A 21,623-nucleotide genomic window follows, 5' to 3' on the forward strand; every position below is an offset into this window, starting at 1 on the left:
GAAAACACCTGTGGGATCAGTGATAAGTTGATATTCCAGTTCCTTAATTTGGGGACAAGGAGCTTTTGCTGTTACTTTAACAGGTTAATTTAGATTTGAGTTTCCAAAAGACAGCTAAATGACACAGTGAATTGTGTGCTGGGCTTGGGATCAGGAAGATCTGAAATGAAATCTAACCTCAGACATTTACTAACTGTGTGACCCTATTTAAGTCACTTAACTTCAGTTTCCTCAGAAAAGAAGTGTCATAATAGCACCTACTTTACAGGGTCATTGTGAGGATCATGTGAAATAATATTTATACAGCACTTAGTACAGTGCCTAGCAGATAATAAGGCTTATTTTATTCACCTTTAGCTAGGTGGCTACTGCTAACCTTAAAGAATAAATTTGAGAATATACCTCCTCCTTTTATTTGCAAAAATGTCAGGGCTCTAGAGCTGTGGAATAATCCACATATTTTCAGATTTTAAAAATCACTTTTGCTCATTTTTTTCTTTTTCTTTAAAAAAACTTTTTGTTATATGGGATAGCTTTCTGGAAGGGAAGAGAAGAAAGGATGAAGCCAGAAATTTAGGCATGTATTGCAAAATTATATTGACCAACTTTAACCCTGAAGAAGGGATATGAAATGGCATCTACCCAGCTCCTTTGTAGAAATCAAGGTCCATAGGTGTTTATCATTACATGAATTTTTCAAATTATTGACTGAGTTTACTGAAACTTTTATTTTCTTTAATAATACTTTGTTCTAAGGTATGGCTCTCTGACAGGTAGGAGAAGAAAAAATATAGGGGGAAATCTAGATGATGTAAAACAAAAGATGGACAAAATCGGTTTAAAATGTTAAGTAGGATCTCTTTGAAGCCATTAATTATGTGTTTTCTTACATAGTCTGGAATTTAGAACTTTCCCCAAAAAGGCAATGTAAAGGCAAGAAAAGTAGGATCTTTTGCTGTTTTTGTTTTAATCAAGTATATTAGAGTATAATCAAGAAGTATAATGCCTCTCTTTGTTCCAGGATCCATGGACATTTAGATTGTAAGACCAAAGATCCTGGAAGGGTGGAGTGTGATGGCAAGCAAAATAGGATCTTATGCTGTTTTTGTTTTAGTATAATCAAGTGCCTCTGATTGAACCATTACCAATCAAGAGTCTTTACTAGGAGTAAAGAACAGAAATAAGAATTTCTTTAACTAGAAACAGTATATATATATTTGTATTGTTAATTATTTTAATGTGATTAAAGATCTTTCCCATCCATTAATGGGCCTGCCCATTAAGAGAAATTTGCTTAGGGAAAATTTGTGAGAAGGTCCAAGCCTTTTGTTAATGAGGCACTGGTTCTGAAGGGTTGTGATGCCCTCTGGCTCAAAAAAAAAAAGATATAAATACTTTGGGTTGAGGTTTTACTTTGGGGCTTACTGACTGGAAGTGTTTGTTTGGCCAGATGAGGACTCTGGGAAGCCTCTAAAAATGCCCCCCTTCCAGCTACTCTCCCATCCTTTGAGAACCCAAGTTGCTTTCCTTTTATGAATGCAGATCTAGAACCTGTGATAGCAGGCCCTCCTGTGTATGTTGAGGTACTTACTGTTGGAGGCACTTGGTCCTTACTGTTGATGTGCCTCCACTCTAAAGGCATCTGACATTGCCCTCTCACCGTCATGCTTCCTCCAACTTTCCCAGTTTACTAGTAGCCCATTAACTAGCAGTCCATTCAAGTTTCTCAGAACAAATGAATATCAAAACTCTCACTGAGGCCCAAATTTAAAGCCTTGTCTTATGGGTCCTATTCTCTGATTATCCAAGCACCCACTTTCTTCATCTGAGGTCCATGGAGCCCACCTCCTATAAAATTCTTCACTGGTAATTTACAATTTATGTCTAGGAATGTCATAAGGAAGGGAAGAGGAAAACCTGAGGAGTCAGAGTTCTATTTTCCTCATATAAAATGTGTATGATATAGATCCAAATTGATCCTTCCAACTTTGTGAGGTGGAATTGACAAATTATAATCCATATTTTATAGATGGGAAAACTGAGGTTCCAATAAGTGTGAAAAATCTGGGAGACTGAGTTGATCCTAGATAAATATGAGCCAATAGTGTGATATGGCAGCCAAAAAATATAATGTAGTTTTCGACTGAATTAAGAAAGGTATAAGATACAGGACTCAGAAAGCAATAGACTTGCTGTGTTCTACTCTGCTCAGAATTATTCTGGGGCATTGAATTTGGTTTGTAGTACCACATTTTAGGAAGGGTATTGGTTAGCTGGAGGGCATCTAGAAGTGCACATCTGGAATCATGAAAGGTCTCAATGTCACATTATTTGAGAATCAGTTTAACAGACTGGGGATATTTACCATAAAGAAAACAGAAAGGACAGCTTCATCCATAAAAGGTCTGTTACTGAAATACATTTCAGTATCTTTTCAGTATCCTTCAGTATACTTTTCAGTCATCTGACTCTTTATGATCCCATTTGGGGTTTTCTTGGCAAAGATACTGAAGTGGTTTGCCACTTCCTTCTTCAGCTCATTTTTACAGATAAGGAAGCTGAGGCAAAAAGGATTAAATGATTTGCCCAGGGTCACAAATCTGAGGTCAAATTTTAACTCAGGAAGATGAGTCTTCCTGATTCCAAGCCTAGTGCTTTGTCTACCATGCTACCTGGCTGCCTGAGATACATAGATGGACAGACAGATAGATAGATAGAAACTTGTTTACATAATTTACTTAATAGTCTGAATGAACATATAGATTATATCAAAAGATTGTTTTATTGATTTAAATTTTAAAGGCCTTTTTAACTTAAAAATATAAAGAAGCATTGGATCAAATTTTGCTTTTGCGTGTACTGATTAGAATGTGCTACTTGAGTAAATAAGGCTAGCTATTTAATTCTAGGTATTTAAACATGCTCCATATATTTTCCTCTCTATTCATTAAAACAAAACAACAATAACAACAACAAAACCAAACCAAACTTGAAGAGGGAAATAGACTCTTGAACATATACCATCCCCTGGTTCTGAAAATTCTGCTCTGCTGCAACTATATGATTTTTAGGGCATATATCAGAATATGATAGCTAGATGGGAAGGTCATGGCTATGATTTACCAGTGGGCTTGCCAAGACAGTACCAGTATATGTCCTGGCCACATCCAGATTACTTAACACCTTATCTTAAGCTATAAAAAGAATTTTGTACATTGGCATGGGGAAAATTACTCTTCTCGTTAATTTAAGAAGGTTTGAGAAAGGCTTGTGTGGAAGGGTTTGGGGCTGAGTGGAGAATCATAGCATAAAACAATAGATTAAATTGTGCTGAATAATAACATAGTCTGTGTCATTCCCTAAATTCTCAAAATACTTTAAAATTCATTTTTTCAGTCTTGTGCAACTTGCATACACCATTCAGTTATAGCACAAAAATGAGTTTACCACTCACACATGATCCTGTTTGTCACTGGAAAGAAGAATTCATGGCTGTAGTGAACCAATTTATAAAAAAATAAAACAGACATTGACCTAATGGTGAGGACAGCCTGGAGAGAGCTCTCTGGAATGAATAGAAGTCTGGATCGTTCTTCACTTGCTGTCTGCCAAACTAGGTCTATAGAACTTTGTACTCTTAATGCCAGCTTCCAAGAAAGAACATCTCATTGTTCACTGAGCCAAATGAGATATAATTGGGTTATACTTTTTTTTTTCCCCTAGTTCCCAGTAGCTTATCCAAAAATTCCTTCAAGAGGAAATCTCATTATTGTGATTTTAACACTGAATGTTCCCTTCTTAAAGTAAGAAAAGAAAGGAAGTGAGTTCTAGTTTATTATCAAGAGATTTAAGATGAGCATGTTTGGCACTGACACAAAAGAAGCAAATACTAAAATTATGCTATCTGTGTATACTTAAAATGCTGGCCAGTTCTTCCTTGTCTGGAGAAATTATAAAAGGGAACACCTACCATTCTGAGTCACTTCTTAAAAAGCCCCCAGAGTACACCTGCATCTGAATGACTATGTCCAATGCAAGTAATAAAAACTAGTAAATAAAAGGAAAGGAAATCTTATACAGAGTAAAAATATTGCTGTTGGTCAGTCATGTCCGATTCTTCATGACCTTCTGGACCATACAAGAAAACCATGAGGTTTTCTTGGCAAAAATACTGAATGGTTTGCCATTTTCTTCTCCAGTGGATTAAGACAAACAGAGGGTAAATGACTTGACCAGGATCACACAGCTAGTAAGTGTCTAAGGTTGGACTTGAACTCAGGTCTTATTGACTCCAGGTCTAGTGCTCCATCCACTGAGCCACCTAGTTGCCTCCTTACAAATAGTATTTATTTTGTTTTACTTTTATAGAGAACAAAGAAAAACACAACAAAAGTCATCTATTGGTGGTTATTTTTTACTCCATATGAACTAAAAATGGCAATTACTTTTTGATTATATAGTAATAAACAGAATATTGTGTTAGTGACTACAAAACAGAGTTTAGTGAAATTTCAAATAAAAATCAGAGGAAAACAAGACGTTGAAATTAGAATGGTAATGCTTGACGCATTTCGCACTGAAAGAATATCTTAAGGATGAGCATGAAAGCATATGGTGAAAGCATACTCCTCCCCACTCCAAGCCTTGAAATCAGGAGCCCTAGCTTGTAGACCTAAATGACTGTGTAATTTGGACAAGTCATTTAATTTCATGAGTCCTCATAGTGTCATTGAAAGATTAACGTATTTGGTGCTGGGTCATTCTATTTGAGTCTGGGTACTGCCAGTTTCTACCTGTGTGAAATTATTTAACTTTTCAGGGACTATGTTTCTTCACTGATTAAATAAGACAGGTTGGGCAGGTGTCTGATGTCCCTTACATTCTCTATGATCTTATAATCATATAATGGGGGGGTTGGATCAGACAAGTTCTAAGATTCCTTCTATCTCAAAAATCCAGAATCTGTGATTCTCAGGCTTCTACTTTAATTTGGACAGTTATATATTGACAATCAATAACCATTATCTACAGTGTTCACAATGTAACATATTAAGTGACGAGGGAGAAAAAGATTAAATAAGCCATGATTTGAGGAAACTCCTCAAATAGCATTTATTCAAAGAGTCATAATTTGCTAATTCTAATAGAACTTACATTAATACTTAGAAAACAAAGCAAAGCAAAAGTTTATGTCCTATTCACATGTCCACAATTCTGAAAAGTATCTGTTTTGTCTAATGGTGATATATGAAACCAATAATTTTATAAATGCAAATTCATCATTGGTATAATACCTAGCTCTGTCCCAGAAGCAATGATGCAGTTTCATTCTAGGGCTTCCTTTTCTATGCTCATAAGTTTGAACTTCAAAAACAGGATGCTAGCCATGAATGCAGCGTTGAGTTATTCAAAGACATTTCTGACATTCTTTATTGAAGATTTTCTAATGTTGAAATTTAAGAAAAAGGAAAAGTGGCCTTGTAAAAGATTGTGCAACAATGGAGTTTTTTCAATTATCTAGGCCACAAAAAGAAATGGAATATTTTTACCTGCAGAGAGTGTCATTGTAAAGGATTGCATGATCTGCCAAATTTTGAGAAGAAAAATCATCAGTTTTGTGCACTGTAGAGCTAAATTTAGAGTTTTCAAAAGAAATAGTTCTTAATGGTTAAAAAGGAAAATCATATAATAGCCACTTAAATCAGTCCATCTCAGATGTCAAGATGAGACTTTCACTGGTTGGATTTCATTCTTTTCATTAATTAAAAAAAAATCTAACAACTATTAAATTACTTATATCCACTACTTTAATGCCTTTTTACTTTTCTAACACAGTGTCTGGTACAAATGTTTAATAAATGTTGATTGATTGATTGCTATCAAGTTATTACATCAAGGGGGGAAATGGAGTAACAGGAAGACAAAGATACTTTAGTTCATTGTTTTCCATTTATTAATTTGAATAATAGAATTTCACATCTGATATTTGAAAACCTTGCAATGGAAGGGCATGAAGGAGGTAGAAAGATATCCACTTGGAAAGTAAGGAAAATCAAAATAAAGAATAGAATTTAAATCATTACTTGACAAGATAAATCACCATTGTATAAATAGATTTATGTGCAATAAATTCCATAGACACTTAAGGAGATATTGAAAGTGTGTGTTTGTGTGTGTGTGTACACATACATGTGTGTATAGTGTATATACTACTTAAAATGTATTATTTATCATACAGATCACTGTAGAAGATCCTTGAAAGCAGGAACTCGTGAAGTTACATTTGTATATCTTTCCCTTGGGACTTTGCTCTTTATGTTTTTGTACCTATTTGATATTTAGTAAATGTTTATTGAATGAAAGAATGATCATAAAATCATATTTTAAGGTTAATAAATCAGCAGGCATTTACTAAGCATCTACTTTGTGCCATGTACTGTGCTAAGTTCTAAGGATATAAAGGGAAAAATAATCCCTGCTCTCAATGAAGTCAAATCTTAATGAAGTCTTAATGGTGGAGACATGTTGACAACTATTCATAAACAAAATATATGCAGGATAAATTGGAGATAATCAACAGAGGGAACACATTAAGAGGGATCAGTGAAGATTTCTGGTAAAAGGGATTTTTATCAGAGACTTGAAGGACTAGAGATGAAGAGGAAGAGGAAGAATTCTATGCATGTGTGACAGCCCAGGAGTCAGGATATGGGGGGGTCTCTTGTGAGGACTAGCAGAGGCCAGCATCACTGGGTCACATAGTCTGTGGACAAACATAAGGTGTAAGAAACCTGGAAAAGTAGAAGGGAGCAGTGTTTTGAAGGTCTTTGAACATCAAACAGAGGAATCTGAACTTGGATTGACAATGGTCCACTGACTTTGACTGAATAGAGGGAGGGATATGATCAGACCTTCGCTTTGGTAAGATCAATTTGACAGCTGAGCCGAGAATGAACAAGAGTAGAAAAGGACTTGAGTCTGAGAAACTAATCACAAGAGTGAGGTACTTAAGGCCTGAACAAGGTTGGTAGCTGTGTCAGAGGAGAAAAGAAGGTTTATGAGAGCTATTTCAAAGGTAAAGTTTATATGACTTGCCAACAGATTGGATATTGCAGGGGAAGTAAGGTGTCAAGCAAGGATGACATCTAGGTTATAAGCCTGGGTGACTGGGAGGATAATGGTGTCTTTGAAAGTAAAAGGAAAATGGGAAGAGCTGAGGGTTTACGTTGGGAAGAGGGTCAAGAATAATTATTTCAATTTTGGACATTTAATTTGGAATGTCTAAAAAACATCCAGTTTAAGATATAGACTAGGAAGTTGAAGATACAATACTAGGGGGTCAAGAGACAGATTAAGCCTGGATAAGTATATCTGTGAATCATCAGCACAGAGATGGTATCTGAATTCATGAAGCTGAAATCAACAAGTGAAATAGAGTAATGAGAGAAGAGAAGAAGGCCCAGGACAGGTCCTTGGCGAACACCCAAAGTCAATGGATATAACCTGAAGGAAGATCCAGCAAGGGAGATTGAGAAGGAGCAGTCAGATAGGTAAGATGAGAACCAGGAGAGAATAATGTCACAAAAACTGAGAGAGAAGATAATGTCAAGGAGAAAAGGGTAATTGACAGTTCAAAGGCTAAGAAGTCAAAAAGAATGAGGATGGAGAAAAGGCCATTCAATTTGGCAATTAAGAAATCTTGAGTAACTTTGGAGTGAGCAGTTTCAGTTGAATAATAAAGTACCCAGATTATAAAGAGTTAAGACAGGAGTGAGTGGAAAGGAAGTAGAAGGGTTTAGTATAGTGAAGGAATAAAGAAGAAGACAGGAGTAGAAGGTAGGCATCTGAGTAAAGTGAGATGAGGAAGAGGGAATAAAGGGTAGCTCTTGGCCAAGCACCTAATTTTTTTATTCAAATGTGATTTCAGGTTCTCAGTTGAGAATGTAGGAGTTTGGGGAACTATGTTAGTTTAAGGAGAAGTGAAAAACTTTGGAAAATGTGCAGTGGTGAGTGGTATACTGAATCAATTAAGAAATTATAAGAGGATTGCCTTGCCACAGTGACAGCTCTGTTGACATTATGAAACACAAATTTGTAGTGGACGCAATCAGCATGATTTCATGATTCTTTCTATCTCTAGTAGATGACAGTGGAAACAATCCATAGTTTTGGTTTGGCAGAGCAAAATCAATTAAAGGATAATGGGTCAAGAGACTAGAGAGAAGAGGTCAGTATATTGTTAAACTGTTTCACCAATGAGTCAGGAAGAGGAAAGTAGGAGAGTGTAGGTAACCAGTTCAGGGGTGTAGTCTGGGAAAGAATCAAGGGGTAGATATCATTGAAAGAATAAAGAGCAGGATTTAGGGTTATAAGGAACAAAGAGAGATGAAATAATAACATATTGTGATCAGATAAGGAAATTTCAGAGTCCATGAAAGTAAAGGTGGAACACTTGTGGGTGATTGTGAGATCAAAGGTATGACCACCTCTATTTGTAACTGAGATAAGGTGGAAGAGTAGATTATAGGAAATGAATAAATTGAGGAACTAGGAAATTAGGATGTTGGAGGGAGTACTAATTTGTAGGTTGAAGTCTCCCAGTATGAGAGTAGGAGCTGGGTAATGGAGAAAGACTAGAAACCAAGCACTGAACTCATTGAAGAAAGAAGGGAGGTATCCTGCGGTTCAGCTGAAAACAGCTACCAGCATACTGATTGGATGGTAAATATGGATTCAATGAACCTCAAACAAAAAGAGGTTATTGGGTAATGATGAATAAGTCGGATGGTACGAGCAAAAGTACAACCAGTCCTAGAAAGGGAGGTCAGGAAGCTTTGTCATCAGGAGAAAGGTAGATTTCACTGAGTGGTGGAAGATGGAAGGGATGGGAAAAGAAAAGTTTTTAGATGAAAGCAAATTTGATGCCCAGGGATGCGAATAATGGAGTGATCAGTGGGGGAAATAGAAAATGGGCAGCTTTAGACTTACTAGCCGTGTGACTGGTCAAGTAACTTAATTTTCTGTCTTCCTGTTTCCTTAGCTATAAGTAGAGATACTAATAACATCTACCTCCAAGGGTTGTTGTGAGAACAGAATGAGATAGGATGAGTCACCTCTGACATAGTTTCATTATCTGTATCAGAAAAAGGAATTTAAACCCTTTTGTATATCTTCTGAAACATTTCATATTACTCTGCTTGTATGTATTTCAATTTTTCTTCCATGCTTTTGTATAGACTTTCCCTATGCATGGAATATTCTCTCTCCTCACTTCATCCTCTTGGAAACTCTGACTCCATTTGAGGATCAGGTCAAATGCTACCTCTTTACAAAACTTTTCCAGATACCCCCTACTGCTAGTATTTCACTCCAAAATCACTGTGTATATACTATGTATATATTTTGTATTGGTTTCACTGTGTATGGATTGCTTTCTCCCAGTAGAATGTAAGCTCCTTGAGCACAGTGACTTACTGGTTTTTGTCTTTGTATTCCTATCGTCCATCATGGTGCCTGGTACATGATAGATCAGGGAGAGGGAGAGAATGCTAATGACTGAGGCAAGTCAGGAAAGGCTTCTTGTAGGAGGTAGAGCTGGAGGTGCCATTTGAAAGAAGCTAGAGATTATCTGAAGCAGAACTGAGGGGGTGTGCGCATTACAGAAAGTTTTTGTGAAATAATTAGTTCCTTCCTCATTAACCTGGGTTCTTGGGTTTGTTGAATACTAGAATGTCATATGCATTTGTACAAATCCATTGAAGCAGGATTCACTGAATCAGCTCATAGTTCCACCAGCAGTGAAGAAGCATCCCTATTTCTTGCTATTCTCACCAACAATGGATTTTTGTCATTCTTAAAAATACCTTGGTTAATTATATGTGTATTTGATGGAACTTCATGGTTATTTTACCTTTTATTTATCTATGTATTAACTAGTTATTTGGACTTTTTCAAGTAATTAATGATTTATTTCTTTACATAAATCTCAGTTAATATCATTGGATAATATATTATATACACATATATATACACACATATGCATATGAATGGCATTTATTCTTATAAATTCTCTATAGATTTTAGGTATAAGAATTCTATCCAACATGACTAATGCAATATTTTGTATATTTTTTTCTTCTTAATCATGTTGGATTGCCATTATCTGTGCAAAGCCTTTTTATTTTATGTACTCAACACATATTTGCCAGGTAACTGTAGACAAGTCCCTTAATCTCTCAATGATCTTGGCCAGTGGTTTCAAGTCCAAATAGAAATGGGGGTTACTAAGGTATATGTAAGGATATTTGCATGTGCATATTGACTTAGAAAACTGCATATCAACATTATCTATATTTATTGTATTTTTATTCATTTTGTTAAATACTTCCCAACTGCATTTTAATCTTGTTCAGATTTACTGAAGACTATTTCAGATCACGAGGGGCTTGTCCATGTTTGACATCTCTGTTCCAGGTAATTCTCTAAGAGTGTAAACTGTATTATGCCACAGACAGCATTACTGGAGGGAGTTTCTCACCCAGGTGTTCCTTATGCCAATGAAATCATAAGTCTAGTTCATAGCCCCAAATCACTTTTTTTATTTTTAAATGACTTGCCCTATCTATAATTCTTATAAGAATTTTTCCCCATTCATATTTACAAAAGGTATAGCTTTCCCATTTCTTTTATTTTAAAAAGTTTTTTGCCTTATGACTTTTTGTATTTAGGTCACTGATCAATGTGAAAGGTAACAAAGTTCAGAGTATTAGCTAATACATTAATTTTTTTTACTAATTTGATATTCAGTTTTTTCTTAGCAGCTTTTATCGATTAGAGTTCCTTCCTCAGTAATTTATGTCACTGTGTTCATTGAGCACTAGAATGCCATATGCATTTATCTCACAATCTTTGTTTTTAGAAATATGTACAATTTATTTACATTCTTTAAAAGAAGCAGTAGAAAATGGATATTCAGTTTCATATTTAAAATACTCCTTTGTATTCTCTTGTTCAGAGTTCAAATTCTAAATTAAACTATTCCTCCCCTCTTACTTGGGATCTTAGCTCCAGCAGGTCTCAAAGGTAACATGGGAAACATTTCCCCATGAGTTATTGGTTTGCTTCCTGGGTCAAGGAAATTTATACTGTCTGTGGAAAAGGATCCACATGCACCAAGTCTAGAACTTCAGGATATGGCATTTTCTTTTTCCCTCAATAAAAGGGTCCCTTTTATATCATCATCACTGATCCTGAAGAGTCTTGGGTCCTGATATTGATAGTTGGTGAATGTGATAGAGTCTGAATCCTGAGAGTGTCCCAGGCCCAGGGTATGGCTTATCTTAAGAACAGCCACCAGAAAGAAGTTAGTTCCCTCCTCAAAATATGACCATTCTTCTTCACTGTCAAAGTGGACAGCTCCTTGGTAGTCAGGACTTAGGGCAAAAGCATGAGCTAGAATGTTTCCTTCTCCATCAAAGGGGTAGGCATCTCCATGATCTCCAGACAGAAAAGCAAACTCAATGTCAGAATCTTGTTTATACACTCTTTGAAACTTCAGGGGTGTCACACTTCTCCAGACTTTTGCTGCCTTCCTCAGGATCTTTTCAACTCTCTTACGATTCATGCCCTTTGAATAGTTGATGATACTGTAGGTTATAGAATTATTTTTAATTTTGGGCTTCCCAGAAAAAATGAATAGTCAGCAATATCTTGGACCCCACATTGAAGATGCCTTTTGATGGCCTTTGTGGGCTCATAGAACCAGCCAGCTTCTTCCAGCCTGAAGAAATGCTGCAAGATGTGCAATTGATCCTCCAGCATTTGGTGCTAGGATTCTTCTTTGGTGAGGAATTGATGGAAGTAATCCTTAAACACATCCAAATCATCCAGGACAGTTTTGGGGATAACTGGAAAGGATAAACGGCAGAGCAGGAAAAGGGCAAAGATGAGAAGAGTAGACATGATTAAAGTTCCAGCTGTACTGTAGGCTAGGGCCATCCCCTGGATACTTCTTAAACAGATTTATTCAATGAATGGGCGTTACCTCATCCCAAGTGAGTTCCTGAATAGACCTTTGCCTAAAGGAGTCAAGGTGTCCCAGTACATCCTGGGTCATCTCCAGTCACCCTGATGAATATCTGGTCACTGGATTTAGATGGCTCTGGAGGAGAAGTAAGGCTGGTGACCTTGCACAGCCCTCCCTCACTTAAAACAAAGTGCAAGTCATGTCATCATTTCTTTGATGGCAGGGTCTTCAGCAACGAAGAATGAGCACAACTATCTGTGAGTAGACGCAGCAGCCTGAATGGGACTCTAGCTAGCTGCATAACTCAGCTCCTCCTCTCCTGTCTGTCTCCCCCTCTCCTTCCTTCTTCTCTCCAAAGGAAGGTAAATTTGGATGGTCAAAAGATGCCCAGTTAACCTGAGTTTACTGGCTAGGCTATCTAGTTCACAGTCTTGTACTGTGGTGTAGTCATAGATGAATATTCTGGACTTAGGAGTTAGGAGACCTGGGTTTGAATCTCATCTCAGATTCGCCTTAGATATACTGTGTGACTGAACAATTTATTTGTTCTCTCAGTCTTAGCTTCTCCATCTATAAAAAAGATATACTAATATTTGCATTGCCCATGACAAAAGGTTGACGTGAAGAAAACACATTGCAAACCCTAAAGTGCTTTACAAATGTCAGTTGTTGTTTTAAATTTCATTGATATATTTTCCTATTTTTCAACCAAGAAATGTTTGATTTTGATTACTTCTTTATTTTTGAGGTCTAGAAGTAAAATTATCCTTTTGTTCTTTCACATTTTATATAGTCCTACACCATTGCTGTTCTGATTGATACTGTTAAAATTGTAGATTACTTTAGGTGAAATTGACATAGTGCTTTTAGGGTTTCTAATATAGTGTGTGTGTGTGTGTGTGTGTGTGTGTGTGTGTGTGATAAATTTGGTGCACAGTTCTAGCCTGTTACAATGTTTTTGGATCTTGATTCTGTCTTTTAACATATTAGCCAACCTTATTATCTTCTATAAAATTACTCTGCGTGTTTCTTTTTGTTGTAGCACAGAACTAAAAACAATTGAGATGTCCATAAATTTGAGGAATGGCTGAACAAATCATGGCATATTAATTTGATAATATTATTTTAGTGTAAGTTTACTTTGTAGATTATTTTGTAGAAACTTTGGAAGACTTATATGAGCTGCCTGGAAGCATGTAGAATTCTTTCTTATCAATACTAAATTCCTCATCAATAAAAAGAAGCATAATTGTTCACTGTTTCGATCAAGTTTCTTATGTCTTTCAGGGTTCTTTTGTTTCCATTTTTTACAATATAAATTGTTCTGCTGATATAATGGACTCAAGGTGCAGAATTATACATACTCTTTTCCCTGAAATGACAAACTCAGTTCCATTGTACTGGCTAATCCATGAAAAGACATTCTGACTCTCCTTTCTGGACATTTTCTCTGGCTGTTCCCAATACCTGGTCTACTCTTCCTCCTCAGCTCTGCCTATTGATTTCTCTTGCTTTCTTTTGTTGTTGTTCTTTGGTCATTCAGGCATATCCAATTCTTTGTGACCCTTTGGAGTTTTGGAATCCCATCTTTTACTGGCAGGATTCTCCATTCCCTCTTAATTATAGTCCCTTTCTTCTGTTATTTCCTATTTATCTTGTACAAATCTTGATTTTATATGTTTGGTTGCATGTTCTCTCCTCCATAAAATTGTAAGCTCCTAGAGGGCAGGGATTGCCTTTTAAATCTTTTTTGTATACTCAGTGCTTTTGCATAGTATCTAGCACATAAGGGACACAATAAATGTTCAGTGATTGATTGATTGTTAATATACATTTGGCCACACATTTTTAGTCCTGGTTCCAATATTTACAGAACCTGCTGGGATCCTGCTATCAAGCTGATCTGATCTCTACCCTTGGCTTTGTTAAACTTCTCAGAGAAGACCAAATAGCTATTATCACCATCTTTTTTAGTTAGTTCAGCTAGAATTCTTCCCTGGAGCCTGAAGCAATCATTAGTGCAATATGCATCACACAGAGCTCCCTAATAAGAATATTATAAAATCTTTCCCTCCCTCCTTTGCTCTGCTTGTTTATTACCCATCTAAGCAGTTAAACCAGTGGACAACATTTTCAAATGGTTTAATAGTCTAGGGGAGCACTTTAACAATTGGTGGCATTCAACAAGAACATGACTAGGAATTTAATAGTTGCGACTTTTTTCTACATTTTGCAAATCTTCCCACTGAAAAATCCTAGTTATTTGACTGCCCTTCCTTCATCTACCCCTGATCATCGGGTGATTCAATTTTCCATGTATGGAATGGCTATCCCCTACCTTTATCTGTATTCTAGTTCCTCCCTTTCTTCAAGGAACACCTACAGTCTCTTGAAAAAGAGTTTTTTGATCCTTCTGTACCATGAGCTCAGATGAATCTGAACCATCCTCATCAAATTTCTCATAATCCATTGCCTAGGCTTCTTCTTTGCACTTATTTCAGATTTTCTTATATCAGAGGTTTTCATTCACCTATTTTTGTCTTCAAATAAAGCTATATCTTTTTTGTCCCTTTAAACTATTGCTATATCTTATTTACCATAAATACTTAATAAATCTTTGCTTAATTAACAAATATCTTCACATTCTGGAAGTACATATTATAATCCTGACAAAAGAGTAATTTTGTACACTTTGAACAACCATTTAAAAAACTCCCCAAATGGAAATACAAAAAAGGAAAGCAATTATTTCCCAAGGAAATTGTAATGATTATGACTTGAACTATAATGTCTAGGACTGACAATGTTATCTTACGTTTTTTCCTTTCTTTTGCATGTGGATCTGTAAATCTACAGTTAAACACATTTTTGGTTGTTTTGCAAGTAGATCCAAGTCAAAGTTGGGTTAGCATTTGTACCTCCTCTCAAATGGGAATTCAGAAATATAATTCAAACAACAATTTGAATAATCCCAGCTGGTAGCTTGTAAGTATCAGCAGCTGGCCCCATGAATTTGCATACCTCTGCACCATCTCCAAGGACAGTAAGGTTCTTCAACATAACACTATTGCTAATCAACTCAGCTGCATTCTGATATCTGGTGCAAAACCTCCACAGATATCTTTGTGAATACATCTGCTAGTGCTGCATTAAACCTTTTACCAACTATTGCATTTTCCCAATTTAGAAATAAGGAGTAACCTTCATCTTCATTTATCAGAATAATTTGTATATCTGATGCAAAGAAGCAAAGGACTCTGTATCCTGTTCCAACTCCCTCAACCATCCAGCTGCTGAAATGCTTCTAACTGCTAGGAACTTTTTATAGACACAGACAATACCAGAGTTATAACTACACAGATATCAGTGTAATCAGGCTTATCAAGATAGTGCAAGGCAAGTGTATTATTTAAAGCTGTGATTTGAATGCTTATCTTTGAAAGCCTGATATAATTCCATGAGTCTTGTGAAACTGAATCATAGAATAGGTCAGTGACTGCAGAGGAAAAGAGAAAAGGGGAGAATGTTATGCAATAAAGATAACATTGGGCAGATAAGGAATATTAATGATACAAAAAGGTGGAAAGACTGGGTGATTAACTTTCAGGAAATGTAAGGAAGCATTGAAGTGATTTGTGTAGGAGTATACGTATGATTGAGTAGCATATGTGTGCTTAGAATGAAAATACCTAACAAAAGGTAGATCACAATATTGATGGAATAAGATTTATATTTTTTACTTGCTAAGTGCTTTTTTATTTTAATTTTCTAAGAAAAAAGAAGTAAGGGAACTGCACAAAGGGAAGATAATACGTGATGCGTATGTATTTGGGGATATGGAAGATGAATGTAGAAAAGGAATGGAAGAGAAGAAGAAAGTCAAAGGATAGGTTTTTTGTTAGAAGGAAAGGAATGATGACCCTTCAATTAAAAATTTGTCAGTAACTAATAGATAACATTATCAAAAAAAAAAAAAACAAACAACTAAGTAAAATGTAGATTTAAGGCAAGTGTCAGGATCATGAATGAGATTAATACCTGCCTTTGAGGAAAAGAGGGAAGCTATGATATTAATTCTCTGTTTTGATGAGACCACCAACAAAATAAGGGCAATAACTGATTGGTTTAGCAGATTCAGTATAGTGCAATTTAAGTATGGAGGCAACATGACGTAGAGGAAAACACGTTGTTCTATTAGTCCTAATTTTGACACTTAAAAGATGTGTGATGCTGGGAAAATCATTAAACTTCATGTCTCTGATTCCGCAACTATAAACTGGGAATAATACTACCCTATACACCCCACAGAACTATTGTAATAAAATACTTGATAAAGCCTAAGTTCTTGTTGTTATACCTAATACAGACAACTATTCTTTCTGTCAATGGAAATTCATCAATGTGCCAAATGAGATGGTATTCATTGTCATATTTTCTGAAGTAATAGAAAAAGAAATAGGGACTATATATATATATATACATGTATATATATATATATATATGTATATATATATATATATGTATATGTATGCTCTGGTAAAGGAAAGTCTTCTTCTAATTCAGGTTGGCACTATAGTTAGGGAAGAACGTAGGTTTATATATTTTCTCTGGTCTTTAAACCAAATACATATTTTCTTTGGTAAGTATTGACTAATCAGTCATAAATATTTATTAAGCATCTACTATGTGCCAGGCATTGTGCCAAACAGTAGAGACACAAAGACAAGATGATATACTCCCTGCCCTCAAAGAGGTTAAATTCTATAGCACAAGACAACAAGTACTCACTCAATTATTAAGACAAAAAATGTAAGGTAATTTGGAGGAGGAGAAGGAACTAGCAATTAGAGGCATCAGCAAAGTTCCCATTTGGAAGAGTATTTGAGCTGAGCTTTGAAGATACCTAGGGAAACTAAGCAGACCATGGCATGATTTATCTGGTCATGCTGTTCATTTTCATCATCCAGATACATAACTTAATATAAGCAGCTTTAAAGTTCTAGCATACCCTAACTTTTCATTTAGCAATACACTTAAATATTTCAATACACTTAAATTATCCATAATTTTATTTATGTTACATCCTATTTTAATTCCTTTGGAGATTGTTTTAATGAGTTATTGTGTTTGAGTGAAGTCATTATGTGGGGACTATTTTTAATTGATAAACCTTTTTTGAATTTAACTTGGTTGCTTAGCCAATGACAGAGTTTATTGCTAGACCGTATTCAGGATTTTTGTGGCCTTGGCAGTATCTACAGAAACTGGAGCTTGGTGTATGTGGACTTTGAAAACTCTGTCCCACCTCCACACTATGATGTGGCATTGAAATGGAAAAAGTAACACATAAGTTTAAGCAGAGACTCAAAGCTCACTTTTATAAGACTTTTCTTTTTGGTAGGGATTAATTGTGCAATGCTCCATGTCTAAAGTGAGGAGTGAGGTTATCTTTCTCTTCCTTCTGGGACCTCTCCTGGAAAAACTCCAGCTCTGACTCTTACATAGGGATAGAACATTTAGTGATCCATCTTCACTAATGAGGAGAATCTTATGTAAATATGGTGACATATGCTTTTCAAGTCAATATCTATCGAATTGATAGTATGCTTACAAAGTAAAAATATAATCATGATAAAAATATTTTTATTAACATATTCTCTATCACTTTCTCAAATCTGGACAGTCAACAAAACAGGAAATCAAACCCTGGTTTTCAATATTTACCTGTTTCTGAAGTGTATATGCTCAAACTAAAAATTTATCAATTAGCTTTCTTGAGCTAGTACCCTATAGTGTACTCCTCGATAAGGATCTTAGGTATCAAACTTGCACAGCACAACCAGATTAAAGTATTGGCAAATATTAAAGTATTGGCAAATATTTAACAAAGTAAATATAATAAAGCATAAGCGATGTTAGTATATGGTTTTATAAATCAATATGTGACACCACAAGGATCCTTCTGTGTGGCTTAGAAGGCCCATTTCTTTTTTGAGTTTGCCATCATTGATCTTAGAGATCATATATCCTTGTTCCTTGGTTTCAAAGGCGGTTAAATAGCTCCTAGAAGTTAAATGATTTGCCATGATTAGATAGCTAGTTAGTGACAAAATATGTTCTAGAACTCAGTTGTCCTAACTTCTAGGTAACTGCTGCTTCTACTATACTTTGATGTACTTCCAAATCAAAACCTTCAACTCCAGATGCTAAACAACCAAGTAGTACAGTGTAGTGAATTGACACTGGAATGAGAATCAGGAATCTTAGGTTCAAATCTCCTCCCAAGGATTGTAAGCTAGTAATTTACCCCCTTCTAATCCTAATGTTCTTACCTGTAAAACTGGGATAATACAAATTAAGATTTCTTACTTCACAGCGTTATTGTGAGGAAAGTCCTTTTCACACATCTAAAATATAAAACATAAAAAAAAATTAAGCTGAAAAGCAATGGAAACAGTGATTTAAAAGCATACTAATGTGCTAAGCCCTGTGCTAGGAATTTGGCAACAGAAGTAAAATTGCCCATACCCTCAAGACACATTCTGGAGTAGCAGTTCTTGTACTTTTTGGTGTGTCACAGACTCTTCTGGCAGACTGGTGAAACCTCTGGACCCATCCTTGAGTCAAAGCAAGATAATAAATATGTATTAGGCAACCAAATATTCAAAGAAGCAAACATGGAATACAGCATTTGAGTATAGGTCTCCTCACTACTATCCCAGAAGATTTTTCATTTCAAAATATTGATTCCCATAATGAACTTATCACTGAGAAGGATGGTGTGAGTTTCTGTTATGTCTGTTTCTTACCAGAAAAGGTGGCTCTATCATAGACTGGTGGACTCTAGTCTAGTATATTCTCTCTGGTGATCTGACCACAGTTTAGGACCTCAATTAAGCAGACACATGCTCTAACAAGGACTTGTGTAGACAGATGTTCATATGCTTAATTACTGCTCTTAAAAGTTCATTCTGAAGTAGCTTAGATTAGTGGAAATTAACAATTTTTTTTTCTGTTTTGTTATTTAAGTTTCATTTCCTGTAAGCAAAAGCTGAGAAGTAGAAAAAGCACTGCAAGGTTTGGAATCAGATGACTTGGGTTCATATCCTAGCTCTGCCACTGACCACACTTATGACCTTCAGGAAAGTCACTTAACACCCCTTGGCTCTACTTGCCCCGGTTTGTAAAATGAAAGGGTTGTACTAGACAGCCTTGAAGGTTCTTTCATCAATAAGTTCACTGTCTTCAAGAATTGTCTCTTATATGGTCTTCCTCTCAAAGTGCATTTCTTGCATACCTTGAGAAAAGATTTACTGTAGATGTAAACAAAGAATGAGCACAACATAAAAAGAAAGATCAGTGCGAAGATTGGTTTTGCCAGACTCTGACTGAGACTACAAATAAATTATCATAAATTCCTGTAAAGATTGACTGTCTTTGAAAAGAAAAAAAATCTTCTGGAGACAAGATTGTACCATCAGCTGCCAATAACTGGGCAGTGGATTTCAGGGAACTAACTGTAAAGTATTAAAGCTCATTAAGCCTGTTATGTGAGCATAATAATTTTTTAACTAAGAGAGTGAAACCACAGCACAAGGTAGGTACTCTTACTTTCTTAAATTCTGCTATATAAATTTCAGGCAACATCATGTGCATCTTTCATCCATGGAAGAATTATAAGTGCCAGAATTTTTCCAAAAAAGAACTTAAAGTTAGCAATTCAGAGTGCTACTTGAAAAAAAAAACACAACTCTATTCTAAATAGTTTTGAGTGCGTATTATACTGTAAATTATTTTGGAAAGATTTGAGCAGTTTGAAAAGCAGAGGATTTCCTGGGAATACTTTTAAAAATAATTTCGGGTTTGGGGTTTGTGTTTTTTTTAACATCACAACCACTTTCTAATAACACCTTAACCCGTAGAACTTTTTTTATAATAATGATAACAATTAAACAAATCTAAATTATGTGACTGTCTGATGGTCTTTGCAACATTTAATCCCCACAGTCTATCATCTCTCTGAAAAGAGGAAAGTACTTTACCTCTGGTCCACTAGAAGGGTAGGCATGGTAAATGAGGAAGGTATTTCCTAGTAAAATCCCTACAGATGCCATACTTCCAATGGCTTTGGAAAATATGACATAGCAGACAAGACCATTCAAAATTGCTGAATAAATATTTCTGAGAAAATATGTCTATTATTCCATTCCCCCTATATCAGAGATGTTGAATAATAGGCATAAATCATAGTTAGCATCAATTTTTTGTAGATATATCTAAAAAGATAACACATTGGGAGGAATTCTCACCTGATGTATTGTATAGTTGTCTGTTCTTGATTGAACTTTCTTGGCCATTTTGGTGAATATGAAATGACTATAGCACAGCAGTCAGTAAAAGAAATGGTTTGGAAAAATAAAGAAAAACCTACCTGGAATCCATGGAAAAAAGAACACTTGCAATAATAAATCTGGATGGTGCATCTGTCTACGCTTACCCTTGTTCTATTTACCATTCAATCTAATGACAAGTAGAAATCAGGTGCTGAGTTTTATGGAGCCCTTTTCTAGTAGAAAAGACATTTGAATTTTGATTTATCTCCCACTGCTAAGGAGATTCTTTTGGCTAGGAAGCGGACTTTCATTAATATTAGACAAACAGTTAGCCTTCTGATATTCTGCACAGAAACATTTTGGGAATTGGTCAATACAAGTATGACCTAGAGGAAGAGAAAACAGCAAAAGAAGAAAGGTGCACAGTGCATTAAAGATTGGAATGAAACTCCATTTCTATATTTCCTATTTCTTTAAACTTTTAAATGCAGTTTTACAGGAATGAGTAATGCTTGGGACAATGGCTTATATAAGATGTGTCAATGAAGATGCACTAGATGGAAATTTTGGGTACATTACAGCACATTTTAAAAAATTAAATACTTCTGCATGTTAATATTCAATAGGTGTGAATGTGGAATGGGCTGGAGGGAGTCTGGCAGAGGGGTTTTTATCAGCAGAAATCTTTTGCTCTTGCATTACAGATGTTTGACTTTCTCGCTTACTATTTAGTTCCTTATCTTCACGTTCTTATTCACTTTATTAAATGTATGTTTTTGTATGGATGTGTGTGTGTATATGTGTGTGTGTGTGTGTGTGTGTGTGTAACTATATAACTGAAGATCTCTGAACTCTTAGGAATCAGGCTTGCATTTGAGCCCTAGCTCCATCACTTTTTATAAAATACTTTATAATCCAAAAGGATAGATGCAGGGACTGGATTTGTGAGTTCATTAGTGTTGGTAACTCCCTGGTGAAGACTTTCCCTCTACTGATGTAGGCCAAACACGTTGCCTGAAACTTCAAGTCTTGGAGAGGTTCCAAGGACACAGTTAAATTACTCAACTGAGAAGATGAGTAACGTGATCAGGAATACATGGTTAGTAAGAGCTAGAGGCATATGGTTCTTGAATGTAAGTCTTCATGACTCAAAGGCAAAGCTCTCTCTCCACTATGATATGCTTCTGACTATACATTTTTGGTTAAACACAAATCATTATTATTCATATTGCTTGTGTTCCATTCAGCAAAAGGTAGGACATTCC

The 21,623-nt window shown here is 35.6% G+C and overlaps 1 protein-coding gene and 1 pseudogene across 3 annotated transcripts in view; one reads left to right on the forward strand and one right to left on the reverse strand.

Annotated features, from left to right (window-relative positions):
• Positions 1-21,623, forward strand: part of PLCB1 (phospholipase C beta 1) — an 891,415-nt gene that overhangs the window by 497,732 nt on the left and 372,060 nt on the right. The window lies entirely within an intron of this gene.
• LOC140520489 (collagenase 3 pseudogene) lies at positions 11,168-11,969 on the reverse strand (annotated as a pseudogene).

The sequence above is a fragment of the Notamacropus eugenii genome, chromosome 1 (assembly GCF_028372415.1).
Source record: "Notamacropus eugenii isolate mMacEug1 chromosome 1, mMacEug1.pri_v2, whole genome shotgun sequence".
In the NCBI taxonomy this organism is placed as follows: Eukaryota; Metazoa; Chordata; class Mammalia; order Diprotodontia; family Macropodidae; genus Notamacropus; species Notamacropus eugenii.